General features: G+C 36.3%; 1 non-coding gene across 1 annotated transcript; it reads left to right on the top strand.

The window, feature by feature from the left end:
• Positions 1-6,775: 6,775 nt before the first annotated feature.
• Positions 6,776-6,880, top strand: LOC111556071. The gene has a single exon (XR_002735711.1). It is a non-coding gene; the product is annotated as a small nucleolar RNA U13 (small nucleolar RNA).
• The last annotated feature ends 4,281 nt before the right edge of the window (positions 6,881-11,161 follow it).

The following is an 11,161-nucleotide window of genomic DNA, read 5'->3' as shown; positions in this document are numbered from 1 at the left end:
AGGAATCGATATTCACTGAAGCTAATTTGAATAAAATAGAATTTATTTTTTAAAAAAAACAAAAAACAGAGAGATCTCCTAAAACAAAATTGTCAGAAAAAAATTATAATGAGCCTTAGAAGAAATGGAGAGTTGATGTGCTCCCATTCTCTCTCTTCCTCCCTCTATCTTCTTTCCACCTCAAACTACATGTCTTTCACATCTTCCATGTTATCTTCATGATAATATTTCTCTGTTCCTAGACCAATTTCTGTGCTCATGATCCCACTTTTACACAGTCTGTCATGAATGCCCTGAAATGGTGACCTCAGTCCCTAGTTAATGGAATCTTGCAGGAATGCTCCCACAAATTAATGACTCAATCTCTGCACTCCCGTTCTAAATTCCCTACAAGAGCCATCTATTGGCTCAGCTAGGACCAGCTGTCTACACTATGTAATCAGATATTACTGATGTAGAGACACATGGCAACTAAAGCCACCCATTTCAGGCTGTGAATGGGAAGGTTTTCTAAGAATGAGGTGGCATGAGGAAGAAATGATTGACACACTTATTTCAGAGGATCTGGCTGAATGCCACACTGGGCTGAACCTGATTTACCAAGCACTATGGGAAAAGCTGACTCTGTTTTCTTACCTTCCTTTAGGGAAACTCTGTTCAGATTGGGAGCAAAAGGAGGGAAATGCCTAAAGATCTGCCTAGTAGATTACAACAATCTATTGCTTTATGCCATGCTTTCATTTCCATACCTTACCCTGCCCAAGATGTGAACTAGCCAACACACTGTGACTGGATGGGAACCACTAAGAACTTGTCACTGTATTTGGAGAAGCATAACTTTCTTGGGAAAAGCTGGTGGCCTCAGCTTGTCTTTCTCTGTATTGGACCAAGGCAAACTCATTCTCTCCCTTTCAGATATAGCTCTAATGCCATATCCTTTGCACTGCTTTCTGCACTCCCCCAGGGAGAGCTGTCACAACTCTGTGCTTCCATTGATCTCTTTTCACATCTTCATTAATCTATTAATACATGATCAACATCTGTCACAAATCTGCCTTTTCCAGACTGTGAATCCCAGGGGAAGCATCTGGACACTTATTCTTGTACCATCAGCCCCCAGCATGACACATGTTGAGTGTTTGATTAGTTTAATGAGTAAATAAACGAGCAGTGGCCACTCTGGATCCACCTAACAGTCCGACTTAGTGCTCCCAGAGACCTGTTGAGGTGTGGTTTGGGATGGTCCCCAATGACTAAGGACATGCCCAAATATCCTGAAGTTGGGAAGATGAAAAGGAGGAAATGTTTGGGTAGAGGAAGAATAGGCTAACTGTCTTTATGTGTCTGAAGGTTTTTCATGTAGAATTAAAATAAAACTTCCAATGAATGACCACAAAGTTAAAAAAGGGATCAAAGGCAAAAACTCTAGGGAAATAGATTCCAGTTCAACATAAGGGTATTCTAAGAGGCAGTAATGTCTAAAGATGGATTAGACTAGCTACAGAGGTGATAAGCAACTTGTCACAAGGATGCTGAATAACAATACAATTCTGAAATGGCTCATTGGACAAGATATTTGATTTAGCTTCATTTAAAATTACACAATTAATCTATGTTTATTGTTTAAAATTTTTTAATGGCTAGTGAAAACAAATGCTCTTAATTTCACAACTCAGAGATAATCAGTGCTAACGTGTTGTTGTAGGGTACAGTCATCTCTCAGTATCCATGGTAAGTTGGTTGCAGAACACCCAAGGATAACAAAATTCACAGATGCTCAAGTCCCTTATATCAAATGGTGTAGTATTTGCATATAACCTGTGCATATCCTCCTATATAATTTAAATCATTTCTAGATTACCTATAATACTTAATATAATATAAATGTTATGTAAATAGTTGTTATACTGTATTAAGAACAATGATGACAAAAATCTGTACCTGTTCAATACAGATATAGCCATCCTTTTTTCTGAATATTTTCAATCTATAATTGGTTGAATTCACAGATGCAGAACCCACAGATATGGAGAGCTGACTGTATATCTTTATAGTCTCTTTCTTTGTATTTAAACACTTAAAATCTATATTTGTTTACAAATATAAAATATATTACTTGTAATTTATTGTATTAGTAAAACTTTGAGTCTTCTTCGAATCCTACATTACCTTAAAACATCTATGCAATACCACTCATGTTTACTTAAAGTCTTCTTGGAGCTATTTATTCACCAGAGGTAGAGTAGTAAATACTCATTTATATTTATGTACTAATTACTGATGACCCCTTGTGATATAGCCAGGCAAAGTGAAAGCAGTACTTATTGAGTTACAGGTTAAGAGATCTGGATTCTAGTCTCAAGTAAGGTATTTGCTGGCTGTATGACTTATCTCAGTCTTAGTTTACCCAGCTGTAAAATGTGGAGTCTGGATGAGGTAATCCAAAAGCTTCTTTTGGGAGTTAATTACTTCACTGGTAAATGAGCACAATACTCTGAAAGTCACTTAGGGGGCTACAGATTGGTAAAATGCTTTCTAGAAGCTTACGGTTTCATTGAGGACTTACATACGTGAAATTGTTGAGTAAAAATCTAAGATCATCATTGATGGAAGTGCCAAAAATCATCGTAGGAGTAAGGTATACTGTAGTGAGTCTATTTCACCACTAGCACTGATGATTTCAAGTTCATTACATATTACTAGGAACCACTCATATAGAGGATATTGTGTGTACTGCCTACATTTCCCTTTCAGGAGTGAGATACTTAATACCCCAACTGCCAGGAGTGTGGACTGCAGATAATTTACAGCTAAATCCTTCTCCAGAATTTTCTTTTGGCCAAAGAAAGCTTCCTTGCCTATAGTTATGCCACCTTCCTAAGGGCAGCCCACACTCAATGATCAGTCAGTGTAGGGCTTAGCTCCCTTGTCTGAATTTGAGACAACTCTGAAAGGTCACTACAGCTTCAGAGGTCCCCATAGGATTGGCTAGTAGCTCTCTTCTCAGTGCACTGCAGTTCAGATTTTTCACTCTGCCCAGTGCTGCTCCTCTCAGTTGTTGTTCCCGAGTGTGTACCCCAGTAAACCTCCTGCATGAACATCTACATCTAAAGATGTGTTTCCAGGGAACCTGACCTATGAAAACCACCTTTTATTTATCCTAAAATTTAAAAAGTCAAACTATAGATCCACAGATCCAAGAAGCTCTGTAAGTCCTGAGCAAAAGAAACATAAAGAAAACCACACCAAAGAACATCAAAAATCATCACATTGTTGGAAACTAGTAATAGAGATAAAATCTTAAAATAAACCAAAGGAGGGTGGGGGTGGGAGGCGCTATATTACATAGAGAGGAACAAAACTTAGAGTTACAACAGATTCCCCATCTGAAACAGTGCAAGTCAGAAGATGGTGGAGTCACATCTTTAAACAACTGAAAGGAAAAAAACCTGTCAGTATAGAGTTCTGTACAGAGTTAAAATGTCTTTTTACAAAATTGGGCAAAATATAGGGTTTTTAAGGTATACAAAAACTGAGATAATTTATCACCAGAGGAGTAGCACTGTAAGAAATGTTCAGATTTCTTACAGGAAGGAAAATAATGCAAGATGCAAATTAGGATCTACACAATGGAATGGAGTGCACCAAAAACGGTAAATATGAGAGTAAATATAAAAGATGTGTTTTCTTATTTCTAAATCTCTTTAAAACATAATTGACTGTTTAAAGTAGAAATATTAACAACACATTTGCGGTTTTTTTCAACTTATATAAAAGTAAAATGTGTAACAACAAAAACATAAAGGCCAGGAGGGAAAAATAAAAATGGAATCATTTACTATTATACAGTTGTTATATAATATGTGTAATGATTAATATTATTTGAAGGTAGACTGTGTTAAATTAAAAGTATATACTACAAATCCTAGAACAACCACTAAAAAACAAAAGCAAAAGCAAAACAAGTAAGTCAATAAAGAAGAAAAAATGATCATAAAAGATATAGAATCAATTTTTTAAAGTCAATAAAAGTAAAACTAAAGGAGGGGGAACAAGAACACGTGAGTCAAATAAAAAAGAAACATTATGGTGGCAAACTTAAGCCCAACTATATTGATCATCACGTTAAATGTAAATAGTATAAACGCGTGAATTAAAAGGCAGGATTATAAGATTGCATTAAAATATTTAAGGTTAAGAGAACAAAACTAACAAACCTAGAATTCTGTGTCCTGCAAATAAAAACAGAAAATTTTACCAATAGACATGGTCTGCAAGAAGTAGTAAAAGTTCTTCAGAGAAAGGAAAAGGATATATATCAGAAACTTGAATCTACATAAAGAAAGATCACTGCAGAAAGAATAAATGAAGTCGTAATAAAATAAAATTTTTAGTTTTCTTATTCTTATCTGATCTAATAAATAACTGGTAGCTCAAAATAATGATGGCAACAATTCTTTAGGCTATTATACCTTAAGGATCAGTAAAATGAATAACAGCAATGATACAAGGAATAGAAGGGAGATATTAGAAATACCTTACTATGCCGACACTATTTGTGAAGAAGTATAGTGTTACTTGAAAGTAGACTCAGAGTAGTTGTAAATGTGTATTGCAAACACTAGGACAATTACTAAAATAATTTTTTGAAAAGAAGTATAACTGATAAGCTAAGAGAGGAGAGAAAATGAAATCATGTAAAATGTTCAGTTAAGGTCGGAGAAGACAGAAAAAGAAAGGAAGATTAAAAAAGAGTCCAATAATAGAAAACAGTTACAAATTTGGTAAATATTTATCCACCTACATCAATAATGACCTCAAACAGAAATTGTTTAAATACAGCAATTAAAAAACAGAAACATCAGAGTCGATTTTTTAAAAAATAAAAACACCCATCTATAAGTTGTCTATAAGAAATCTTTTGAATATAAAGATGCTTATAGATTAAAAGAAAAGGAATGGAGGCAGGGCAGGAGGAAGAAAGAATTAGTGTTTAATGGGTACAGAGTTTCAAGCTTGCAAGATGAAAAAATTCTAGAGATTAATCGCACAACAATGTAAATATGCTTAACACTATCAAACTGTACACTTAAAACTGGCTACAATGGTAAATTTAATGTAATGTGTTTTTTGCTACAATAAAAAAGTAGAAGAATGGAGAAATCTGTAACATACTAACCTTAATTAAAAGAAAGCAGGAGTAGCTATATTAATTTCAGACAAAGCAGGCTTCAGAACTAGAAAAATTAGCCCTGATAAAGAAGTCAATTAATCAGGAAGACATAACAATAATAAATATTTATGTGCCTAATAACATAGCTCTAAAATGCATGAAGCAGAAATCAAAGTGCAGAAATTGACAAATCCACAGTTATTGTCAGTGATTTCATACTGCTATCTAAAAAACTGATAAACACCATAAACAGAAAATAAAGATATAGAAGACATGAACAACACTATCAACCAACTTGACCTGACATTTATAGAATATCCTATCCAATAGAAGAAAATACATTCCTTTCAAGTGTATACACTAAATGTTTACCAATATTTACCATATTCTAGATCATGAAACAAGTCTCAATAAATTTAAAAGGATTAAAATAATCCAGAGCATATTCTCTAACCACAATGGAATTTAAGTCGATATCAATACAAAAATACGTGAAAAAGATCCAAATATTTGGAAACTAAGAAACCTCCTTTTAAGTAACCCATGAGCCAAAGATTAAATTGCAAGGAAAATCAGAAAGTATTTTGACTAAAAAAAAAAGAAAACACAACATATTAAAATTTCCCTTTTAAAAAAAGCTAAAGCAGGGCTTACAGGATAATTTGTAGCATTCAAATCTTATATTAGAAAAATAGAAAAATGTAAAATCGATGACTAAGCTTCCTCTTTAAGAAACCAGAGAAATAAAACCAAACTTAATGTGAAAGGAAGTCAATAGTAAAGATAAGAGTGGAAATCAATGAAATAGAAAACAAAAATAATGGAGAAAACCAATGAAATTAAACCTCTTTCTTTAAAAATAACAATAAAAATGATAACCTTCTAGACAGGCTGATCAGGAGAGAAACATAACAAATTACCAATATCATCCTGAATGAGAGAAGGGCCATAACTGTAGATCTTGCCAACATTAAAAGGAGACCAAACAAATATAAAAATTTTATGTCAATAAATATAACTTAAGATAGAAAATGGGAAAATGAAATCATATAAAATTAAAATTGGAGAAGGCAGAAGATTAATGGAAGATTTAAAAAGAGTGCAAGAATAGAAAACAGTTACAAATTTGGTAGATATTTATCCAACTACACCAATAATCACTTTAAATATGAATGTTTTAAACTCCTTTAAAGACACAAACTGTCAAAACTCACTAAAGAAGAAATAGCTTGAATAGCCCTGTATCTATTAAAGAAATTGGGTTTGTAGTTTAAAATTTTCCTATAAAGAAAACTCTAGGTCCAAACAACTTTACTGAAGAATTCTACCAAAATTAAGAAATATGTAATATTTATTCTACATAAACTCTTCCACAGAATAAAATTTGAGGGAGCACCCTGAATTCATTCTATTACTTAAGCATTATCTTGATCCCAAAACCAGGTGGTTCTTCTAAGAAAACTAACCTACAAACTAATTTCCACCATGAACATAGAAGCAAAACTCCTTAACAAAATTTAAGCAAATTGAATCCAGCAATATATAAAAAAGCTAATACATCATGACCAAGTGGAGTTTATCACCAGAATGCAAAATCAGTTTAACATTTAAAAAAATGTATCAAAGCATGATGAGTAGGTTTTCACACTCATGTGTGAGATATGCCTCCCTTGAACTTTGTTACACTGGCACTTTACCCATTTGACATGAGGGAAAAAAACAAAATGAAAAAAAAATCAGTGTAGTTGCCATATTAACATTCTAAAAGGAAAATCATATGATCATCTCAATAGTTACACAAAAATCATTTGCCAAAATTCAAAACACACATTCGTGATAAAAACTCTCAGTCAACTTAGAAGGGAACTTTCTCAACCTGGTAAAGGTCATGCATGGGAAACCTACAGCTAGCGTAATAATAAATGATGAAAAGCTAAGTTTTTTCTCCTAAGATCAGAAAAAATGAAAAGATGTTTTCTCTCCCTATTCCTAGTCAACAGAGTGCTGGACATACTAGCCATGTGCAATTTGACTAAATAAATAAATAGCACCCAGACTGGAAGACTGGAAAAGAAGAAATAGAACTATTTTAAAATTGACTTTCTCCAATTTCATTAGCCATGATATTTGGGTACAGACTTAGGTAGGATGAGGCTCAGGGACTCAACCTCTCTCTATTCTTGGTTCTGAGCTGCCTTCCCAGGCAAAAGGAATCATCCATACGGCATACAAGAAGAGCCTGTGAGGTGTGGTGCTACAGCCTCACGGTGATAACACTGGAGCATTTGCCTGACCTTGCCCTCTGCACACACTGCTTTCAGGAACACTTCAGAGTTTTCACTGTCTGGCCCAGACAGCCAAGGACTCAGAAACCTAGGTTCCTGTCACGTCTTGCTCAATCTTTCCATTACCAGCACTGTCATATGCCATATAACAACGTTTTGGCCAATGACAGACCATGTGACGTGGTCCCATGTGACATGGTCCCAGTGACAGACCATGTGACATGGTCCCATAAGATTAAAATGGAGTTGAAAAATTTCTATCTCCTAGTGATGTCATCACCATGATAATGTTGTAGCATGATTATTTTTTTCATAAATTTGGTGTTGCCTCAGTGGATAGTGTTTATAATGTCTACAGTAGAGTAGAGTACAGTACTGTCCTAGGCCTTCATGTTCACGCACCACTCACTCACTGACTCACCCAGATCAATTTCCAGTCCTCAAGCTCCGTTCATGCTAAATGCCCTATACAAGTATATCATTTTTTGTATTTTATGTCATATTTTACCATACCTTTTCTATGTTTAGATGCACATATACTTACTACTGTGTTACAATTGCCTACAATATTCACTACAATAACTTGTGGTAGAGGTTTGTAGTCTAGGAGCAAAAGGCTCTGTCATATAGCCTAGGTGTCTAGTACGCTCTACCATCTAGGTTTGTGCAAGTACACTCCATAATGTTCGCACAGTGATGAAATTGCCTAACCATGCATTTCCCAGAACAGATCTCCATCGTTAAGTGGTGCATGACTGAATTGTGATGACCCCACAGAGGCAGAATGAGCCATCCCTCCTCACCCGGAATTTGCTTCGGGATGTCAAGATTGATGTTGCCATACACCCACATGCCAAGAGGGTAAAAATGTTTGTTCTTCATATAATGAGATTCTCTGGGAAAAGCAGGATAGACTTCCAAGCAGGGTCAAAAATGGTTTTTAGAGAGAGTAGCAAGGGACAACTGAGTTGGAGTTTCATGGTGATTATGGAGTGGGGCTGGGGTGATGGCCTGGGCTTGCATGGTTTGAACTTCCCACTGATACAAAAGCAAAAAGCACCCTGGCTCTCTTATAACCCTCCCCAGATAAGGAGGTAGAAAGAGAAAAGGGATTAGTGGGGCTAGGAAGCTGTCAGCAGTCAAACACCACAAATGGAGTCTGATTCTTTATTATGCCAACACCGTCAGTAATTCCTTTAAAGAGCTGCCTCCCGACTCTACCCTCCGTGTGAGGAGCATCCCCCCAAGCGCTCACTCCAGAAACACCTGTCTTGGGAACAGCAAGCTGTGGGGGTGGGAGTATCACTCCCACACAAGGAACAGCCATAAGGTGACAGAACCTAATGAGCTTGCAGGGAATATTTAAATTGCTAAACAAGATAGTATATTTACTACCGCATTTATCCCTAAGCATTTGCAGTAAAAATCAAAGTGATGCCATTATGTGATCCTCCAGTGGCATGTACTTGGAAGCTCTCCTTTTTTAGCCAAAATTGATCTGAGGTTGTGTATACTTCTGTCTTTCAAACAGCAATTGAAAATCTGAACGGTGGGGAATTAAGCAGAGAAAGAGGGAGGAGCTTAAAGCAAGGGCAGGAAATAATCTGTTCAGCTACCCCTGGGAGATGGTTATGAGAGCCTCGTCTGTCTCTGCTGTCCTATTACAGGGACTATCAGCAGTATAGTGTGAAAGAAAGCACCTCAGCTTTGAAGCCAACTGACAAATTTCAACTCTGGCTCAGTCACTTAATATGTGACCTTAAGAAATTTATTTTCTCATAACCTTGTTTATATCATCTATAAATTAGGGATAACAATACCTACCACAATAAGATTGTTATAAGGAATAGATTATAAAGTTTGTGTAAGTTTCCAGTATAATGTGTGCCACATATATAATAGGTACTTGGCAAATGTTAGTGCATTTCTACCACCATACTCATCCTTAGGACAACCACCAATAACAAAGAATTGTGAGTTTTAAGAAACATCCATGTTTCTTATCTCTCCATTATTCTATCCATGGTGCATACATTGCTCTCCAAAATTACCAAAAAAAGATCATCTTGTCTGCACTCTAAAACCTCCAGGAACTCACCACCTCCTCAGCACATTCCATCTTCCAGGCATTCTAACAGAAAGCTCTCTCTTAAACCAAACTGAAATCTGGCTTGCCATGGCACAGAATCTTCCAAAGAGCTGTTAATAGAAAAGTATTCTGGAAGATGTTAGCAGTTGAGCAGAAAATAAAGGAAGCCCTTGATTTCAATTCTTGACCATATTTCAGACCAGAAATCTTGAAAAACCACCAAGGTACAAAGAACCCACGAAGGCAGTGTGAAATATTTTCAGATATGTTGTTTGTTTGTTTGTTTTGCTTTGTTTTGTTTTGTTTTCTTGGAGACAAGCTCACACTCTGTTGCCTAGGGTGCCATCATAGCTCACTGTAACCAAACTCCTGGGCTTATGCTATCTTTCCATCTCGGCCTCCTGAGTAGCTGGGACTATATGTATGTCACCATGCTCAGCTTATTTTAATTTTTTTTTTTTTTTAGAAATGAAGTCTCACTGTCTCCAACTCCTGAACTCAAGCAATCCTCCCCACTTGGCCTCTCAAAGTGCTGAGATTACAGGTGTAAGCCACCGTGCCCAGCCTCAAATATGTTTTTAAATGAATAATGCATAGCAGAGGTGACACGACAATAAGGAAAGTCCTCAAAAATCAAAAAGACATAAAACACCAACCCAAAGAGGTGTGAGTGCTGAGCAGCCAGTTGTCGTGAGGACACCTGCTCATCACTGGCAAACTGAAGTTTCCTTTTTCAATGAGCATTTTCCTGGAGAAAAGGAAAAGAAAAAAACAAAGGCCTGGGGCTTATAAAAGGTAAGAAGTTAATCTAAGGCCCCTGCATAAATCGGAGACCCTTAAAAGCTCAGTGAAAGGCTGGGCACGGTGGCTCACACCTGTAATCCCAACACTTTGAGAGGCTGAGGCAGGTGGATCAAGAAACCAACATTAGATTTTGACAAATTAAGATCACATGTTACAATTTTAAAGGTAACCACTCAAATAATAGAAATAGAATGTGTAACATCTAAACTAGTGGAGGATAAAAATGCAAAGATTTTAAAAACCCAATCCAAAAGAAAATAAAAAAGAAGATAAAAGGAAAAACAGAGTATTGGAGGGAATAGGAAGCGCAAAACAAGTGGTAAATTTGGAAAGAAATATATTCGTAATAACATTAACCATAAATAAACTATATTGTTTAGTTAAAAGAGAAATATAAAGACAGACTAGATGAAGAAACAAAATCTAACTAAATATAAGGACACTGAAGGATGGAAGGAAAAGTTCCAGCACGGTGGCTCACGCCTGTAATCCCAGCACTTTGGGAGGCCAAGATGGGCGGATTACCTGAGGTTGGGAGTTCAAGACCAACCTGACCAATATGGAGAAATCACATCTCTACTAAAAATACAAAATTAGCCGGGCATGGTGGCACATGCCTGTAATACCAGCTACTCAGGAGGCTGAGGCAGGAGAATTGCTTGAACCTGGGAGGCGGAGGTTGCAGTGAGCCAAGATCGTGCCATTGCACTCCAGATTGGGCAACAAGAGCAAAACTCTGTCTCAAAAAAAGAAACAAAGAGAAGAAGGAAGGAAGGAAGGAAGGAAGGAAGGAAGGAAGGAAGGAAGGAA

The sequence above is a fragment of the Piliocolobus tephrosceles genome, chromosome 1 (genome assembly GCF_002776525.5).
Source record: "Piliocolobus tephrosceles isolate RC106 chromosome 1, ASM277652v3, whole genome shotgun sequence".
In the NCBI taxonomy this organism is placed as follows: Eukaryota; Metazoa; Chordata; class Mammalia; order Primates; family Cercopithecidae; genus Piliocolobus; species Piliocolobus tephrosceles.
The sequence above is the reverse complement of the archived record's forward strand: the minus strand, read 5'-3'. Positions and strand labels throughout refer to the sequence as shown.